Raw genomic sequence first — 6,351 nt, 5'->3', positions numbered from 1 at the left:
CAGTGTGTGTGTGTGTGTGTGTGTGTGTGTGTGTGTGTGTGTGTGTGTGTGTGTGTGTGTGTGTGTGTGTGTGTGTGTGTGTGTGGGTGTGTGTGTGTGTGTGTGTGTGTGTGTGTGTGTGTGTTCATTTAACTGAAGATAAGAGTCTCACGTTTCCCTCCAGGGGCTGGGCTTGGAACTGAGATCCTCAAATCTCAGCCTCATAAGTAGCTAGGATTACAGATATAAGCCAGCGGCTGAAGCCCAGCTCCTTGACCCTTTCATTATCATTGTTTCAGTGGAGGTGTGTTAAGTTTCGATTTCCTATTCACCTCCTCTGGAAGGCTCTTGTATTTTGCCCTGTGTTTGCTTGAAGTGCCGCATACCCTGCCTAATTCTGTCTTTCCCTTTTACTCTCATTTCTCCTACAGTCACTGTGGGATTTCTGAGATGGAGCAGAGGTTTGGGAATGGGGAGGGACAGAGTGTCCAGGGCTTTCGTGTCAGCAGACACGTTACAGCTGTAGGGCAAACGGGGGTGAAACCACAAGGCAGAGGCCCTAGGCAAGCAGCCCAGAGGCCCGCCCCTTGGCTCCTCTCATCTCTGTCTCACCCCAGAGGTTTCCTGGCAGGAGTGGGAGAGGTTAGTATCGAGTCCTTGAGCTCTGACTCATTCTCTGCCTAGTTGGGTGTTACTCAGTTATCTCCCAAATATCTCTCCGGGATCCTGCGCTAGCCACACCACAGGACAGTGTCATCCCAGACAGGAGACAAAGAAAGGAGGGAAGCAGACCACCTATTTATTTCATTCTCATCTGAGGACCCCAATAGCGCATACAAACTTCATAGTCTTCATGGTTCCATTGTACTTTTCAGGAGCTTCTCTTGGTTATAAAATGAGCAAGATCATCTCATATTACAACATAAGGGACTTGTTACATTTCCGATTGCTTTATAGAAATAGTCACATTTAACTTTGTCCAGAAAGAATAAAATTGTTATTCCCTTTTACATGGGCAAGGGAAGTGAGGTTGGGGAAGGAAAGTAAAGAACATGGGGACACGGAGCCAGGAAGTGACTGGCCATTATCACACCGTGAGTCAGGAGCCTATCAAGTGATATAACTCAGGTTTAGTTACCTCACCACTAATTCTATTCTTTCCCTCAGACTACTTACTTACAGAACCTCAGTCATACTCTATGGTTTTTTTTTTTTTTTGCCTTATAAAAGATCTTATAATTGCCAAATTCCTGAGGGTTCAATAGGAAATCAATTCTATTATGTTTCTGGGTTTTATATTTGGTCCTTTTCATCCTGTGGAAAATGTGAAATATATTTTGTATTGCCTTCTAGACAATTTGCCAAAAACAACCTTTAAAGTAATCTAATATTCAAAGAAGACCAATGTACTAGTCTGTGGTCGTGAGGTTAGATCTCAGAGACTGCATTTTTAAATCATTTGGCATTCAAGATTCTAATATCCTTGTGAGTCCCTTTACCAGCAAATGTTGGGAATATTTCCTACCTTCATTTTATTCAAAGGTTCCAATCCCTCACAAACTAGGGTTGTGCTTCCTAAAGATATTAGCTGGTTTCCAGAAAAGCAGCTTTTAGCTTTATCCCTTGGCAGAGAGAATGGAGTTATTGCACACAAGCCAGAACATTCTTTCTGCCAGAGCTCCCCATCTGGAAGAAAGGAAAAGAGTTTCAGAGTTTCCATAAAAGCTGCCTAAAGGGGAGGATGGGATAGTGAGCCACTGAGAGAGAAAAAGAAAGCTATAGCTGGAACCCCAACCTCTATGGTTTGAATAGATCAGATTCCCCAGGCCTGGAAATCTGGCATTACTGCATATCTTCCTTTCTCCTAAACTTTTGCCAGAATGTCTTTGTCCCTTATTTGTTTATTCACTGATTTATTTGAGGCAGGGAGCTTACTGTACAATCCAGGCTGGCCTTAAACTTGCTATTCTCCTGCCTCAGCCTCTTAAAAGCTGAGATTACAGGTATGTATCACCAGGCTCAGCTCAGTCCTTTAACTTTCATATGTCCTTATCCATCTGTCCCACCTCAGCACTTTTTTTTTGTTCTATAGTACTTTATTTCATTGTGCCAGTAGTGAGGCTTTAATTCAGGGCCTCATGATGTGTCTTTGGCTTCTTCCCACAAGGCTGGCTCTCTACCAAGTGAGCCACACCTCTACTTCAGGCTTTTTGCTGGTTAAAGGGAGATAACATTCTCAAAGGCTTTCCTGCCTGGGCTGGTTTTAACCATGATCCCCAGATCTCAGCCTCCGGAGTAGCTAGGATTATAGGGGTAAGCCACAAGCACACAGTTCTGTCTGTTCTTTATTTCTCATTTATCTTCCTTCCAGTATATACTCTTCCTATGGATGACTCTGTGAGGCTCTTAGATGTCTTCCTCCTCCTCCTTTTGAGTTTGAACTCAGGACCTTGTACTTGCTAGGCATATACACTACCACTTGAATAATGTTTCCAGCCCAGACTACTTCGTCACGCCCCTCAGAAAAACAAGGTTACTGAATTATAAGGAACTTTCTTCTCCATGGGACTTTTGAAAGTCCAGGGAGCTTCTGAAAGTAAATGTCAGTTACAGTACATATTTGCATCTTGGCAAGAAAGCCCATAGCTTCCATCAGGCTCCTAAAGGGTTCTGTGATCATACCTTCCATTCCAATGCCTGTTCTGGGCCAGGGGTATAACTCACTGATAAAGCCTGTAGGTAGCATGCATAGAGTTTTGGTTTTGTTTTGTCGCTCATGGGGGGCTTGAACTCTGGGCCTGAGCGCTGTTCCTGAGCTCTTGAGCTCAAGGCTAGCTCTCTGCCACTTAAGCCACAGTACCACTTCTGGTTTTCTGTGGTTTGTTGGAGATAAGAGCCTCACAGACTTAGCTGTCAAGGCTAGCTTTGAACCATGATCCTTAGATCTCAGCCTCCTGAGTAGCTAGGATTATAGGCGTGAGCCACTGGTACATGGCGCATAGAGTTTTGTGTTTGATCTCCAACATTAAAAAAAAAAAGTTTGGGGGCTGGGAAGGTGGCTCAGTGGTAGAGCGCTTGCCTTGCATACATGAGGCCCTGGATTCGATTCCTCAGCACCACATAAGCAAAAAGAAAAAAAAAGCCGGAAGTGGCACTGTGGCTCAAGTGGTAGAACTTTGAGCTGAAGAGCTCAGGGACAGTACCCAGGCCCAGAGTTCAGGCCTCACGACGGACCCAAAAACAAACAAAAAAACAAAAACAAATAAAACTACCACTTGAGTGGTAGGGTGCTAGCCTAGAGCAAAAGAAGTTCAGGGACAGCATCAAGGCCCTGAGTTCAAGCCCCCAGTCTGGCACCAAAGAGGAGAGAGAGAGAGAGAGAAAGAGACACACAGAGAGAGACAGAGGAGAGAGAGAGGGGAGGGGGTAAAAGCCACTACAGAGTCAAGCACTAGGTTCAAGGTGGTGTAAAGGACAAAGCATGACAAATCTGGGGAATTTAGGTGGGGCCATACTTGAGTTTGGAGAGATGATTTAGGAATTTGCCTAATAGGGAGCTGTGAAATTGTAGGTGTAAGGATTAGCTTAATAGTGTGAAACCACCTGGAAGGACCAGGATTCTCTCGAGTTGGCTGTGCATCATCTCTGTAATGTAGGGTCCAGCTAACACTGGTTACAGATGCAGGCTGGATCAGGGAGTCTGCTCCAGGAGACAGACAATTATGAATATCTCTAGCAACCTGTCACCTAGCTCTGCCTGGCCTCTCTCACTGACCGGGAACCTAGATCTATGTATGGTGGCTCATTCTGCTTTTCATTTTTCCTTTTGCTTGTTCATTTTCCCCCATGCTTGGGATCAAACTCAAACTTACCTTGCACTTGCTAAGCAAATTCCCTTCCCTGAATTAAACCACTGAGCCTTCATTCTGCTTTTGAGCATCAGATTGCACCAAATTCTTTCCTGTATTTGTATAATACATGTTCCCCTCTTTCTTTCATCTGATGATTCTTGTTTGTCCTCTGTAATATTTCAAAATGAGTCTACATCCTTTTCTATTAGGCCAAAACAAGTGAAATAGCTATTTTTATTGATCAAAGCAGTTGACTATGGCTCGCACTTGTAATCCTAGCTACTCAAGAGACTGAGATCTGAGGATCACAGTTCAAAGACAGCCAGCGCAGGAAAGTCCATGAGACTCTTTTTTTTTTGGTCATGGGGCTTGAACTCTGGGCCTTGGTACAGTCCCTCAGCTCTTCAGCTCAAGGCTAGCACTCTACCACTTGAGCAACAGCACCACTTCTGGTTTTCTGAGTGGTTTATTGGAGATAAGAGTCTCACAGCCTTGGGGCTGGGAAGGTGGCTCAGTGGTAGAGCGCTTGCCTTGTATGCTCAAGGCCCTGGGTTCGATTCCTCAGCACCACATAAGCAAAAAGAAAAAAAGCAGGAAGTGGCGCTGTGGCTCAAGTGGTAGAGTGCTAGCCTTCCCAGGCCCAGAGTTCAGGCCCCACGACCAGACCCCCCCCAAAAAAAACAAAAAAACAGATGGGAGCCATAGGTACAGGCCTGTGACACTCATATCTAATTAACCACCAGAAAACTGAAATGATGCTGTGGCTCAAAGTGGTAGAGGACTAGCTTTGAGCTGAAAAGCTCAGGGACAGTGCCCAGGCCCAGAGTTTAAGCTTCATTACTTAAAAAAAAAAAAAAAAGTTGAATATGGACAATATCATATTGTTGTTTTTTTTTGTTTTTGTTTTTGTTTTTTCAATTGTGGGGCCTCAACTCTGGGCCTGGGCACTGTCCCTCAGCTCTTCAGCTCAAGGCTAGCACTCTCTCACTTGAGCTACAGTGCCATTTCCAGGTTTTTCTGCTTATGTGGTGCTGAGGAATCGAACCTGGGGCCTCATGCATGCAAAGGAAGCACTCTACCACTGAGCCACCTTCCCAGTCTCCATAGAGTCAGTCTTTTTTTTTTTTTTTGGGGGGGGGTCCGGTCATGGGGCCTGGGCACTATCCCTCAGCTCTTCAGCTCAAGGCTAATGCTCTAGCACTTGAGCCACAGCGCCACTTCTGGCTTTTTTCTTTTTGCTTATGTGGTGCTGAGGAATCGAGCCCAGGGCCTCATGCATGCAAGGCAAGCGCTCTACCACTGAGCTACCTTTCCAGCCCCTAGAGTCAGTCTTATACTTGATGATCAGCTATTTGAGGACAGCTATTAACACCTTAATCTTCTATTTTCTATATTTAGTATCTCTAAATTCCATCAAATTCTTCCTCACCTCATAAAGTTTCTAGATCCTCCTAGCATTTATCCCTCACTAGGCACACACTAATTACTCAATTGTTTCTTACCTGGGATAGCCCTAACTAGTCAATTCAAAATACAGTGAGATTTTTATCTCTTTTAATCTGACATGGTATCTTCTCATGAAACTGAAATTGCTTTGGTGATGTTTAAACCTTTTTCACCTAAAATGCTATTAAGACAATCTAGCTCCTTCCTGTGTAATTGATATCTTTCATTTGTTCGTGGACCTGAACTCTGGGCCTAGGCTCTGTCTCTCAGCTCTTCAGCTCAAGGCAAGTACTCTACCGTTTGAGCCACCTTCCCAGCCCTGTTTGTTCATTTTTAAATCTAAATGTAGGTTTTCACTTTACCTGCATTAAATATCATCTTGTTGATTTTTGGCACTTTGTTTCATTATTTTGAGGTGACTTGATCACGTTGTAAAAATATAACAAAAGATCACATTGTATAACATTCATAATTTCATACACAATTATTAATTTGTGAATAAAAAATAAAGGTTATTTTTTTTAAAGATTAGCCAGGCGCCAGTGGCTCATGCCTGTAAGCCTAGCTTCTCAGGAAACTGAGCCATCTGAGGATCGTGGTTCAGAGCCAGCCCAAGTAGGAAAGTCTGTGAGACTCTTGTGTCCAATTAATTACCAGAAAACTGGAAGTGGTGCTCTAGCTCAAAATGGTAAAACACTAGACTTGAGCAAAAAGACCTCAGGTATAGTGCCCAGGTCCTGAGTTCAAGCTCCATGGACAACAACAACAAAAAATTTGAAATCTTATTTCTATCATCCATCCTATTATTTTTCAGATAATTATCCAGGCTATTGATTTGTAAAATTGTTTTCCTGGGTTGAGCAAAAAGAAGCCAAGGCCCTGAGTTTAAGCCCCAGAACCAGCACCCAAAAAAAGTGTTTGCCTACGGATAGTGGGGCCCCTATGGTTGTAAATATCAATCTACTAATACCCTATTCTTTTCATGGTACTAGAGGTAAAACCCAGAACCTCACTCCTATCAGGCAAGTACTTCTTCCTCTTCTTCTTGTTCCTCCTCCTCCTCCTCCTCCTCCTC

Source organism: Dipodomys ordii, unplaced genomic scaffold, assembly GCF_000151885.1.
Source record: "Dipodomys ordii isolate 6190 unplaced genomic scaffold, Dord_2.0 Scaffold7, whole genome shotgun sequence".
NCBI lineage: Eukaryota > Metazoa > Chordata > Mammalia > Rodentia > Heteromyidae > Dipodomys > Dipodomys ordii.
This window is presented reverse-complemented; position numbering follows the sequence as displayed.